Below are 631 nucleotides of genomic sequence, written 5' to 3' on the forward strand. Positions count from 1 at the left end.
CAGATGGCCCCCAGCACCCCCGACAGGCGACACAGCCAGCGGTACCACCATGTCATGCCCTCCTCCTTGCGCAGGCGGCGCGGAGTTGACGGACGTCGCTGACCCCCCGCCAGAGCCGCTCATGGTGCCGCTACCCGGCGCAGCCCACCGCCCTCACAAAGGGCTCCAGAGTCGGCCGCGTTGGCCAGTGCGCTGCCTTGTGGGTAGGCGGCCTTATTAGCATAGGGGGCGCGGCTTGCAGGGCCCAGGCTAGTAGCGCCCGACGCGCTGATCCTTATTTGCATAAGGGGCGGGGCTCCGGAGCGGTTTGCCGCGGGGCTCGCGCTCATTAGCATAGGGGGCGGGGTTTGGCGGCGCAGGACGCCCAGGTGGACAAACCCGCCCAATGGGCTAGCCGAGGGGCGGGACTTGGCAGAAAACGAACAGGTGAGCCAGCAGCAGCGCCCAGGGGTGACGGCACACCCCATCGCCTCTCCCCCGGGGGAGGAAGAACACCGCTGGGGGTGGCGAGAGGTTTGATCGGGTCAGGAACGGGTCCGGACCTCGACCGCGGCCGGGGATCCCGCCGTGCTGTGGGGCGGGTGTGCAAGGTTTGGACGGGTTTTGTGAAGAAAACGCCAGTCCGACCGCG

This window comes from Cnephaeus nilssonii (assembly GCF_951640355.1).
Source record: "Cnephaeus nilssonii genome assembly, chromosome: 14".
NCBI lineage: Eukaryota > Metazoa > Chordata > Mammalia > Chiroptera > Vespertilionidae > Cnephaeus > Cnephaeus nilssonii.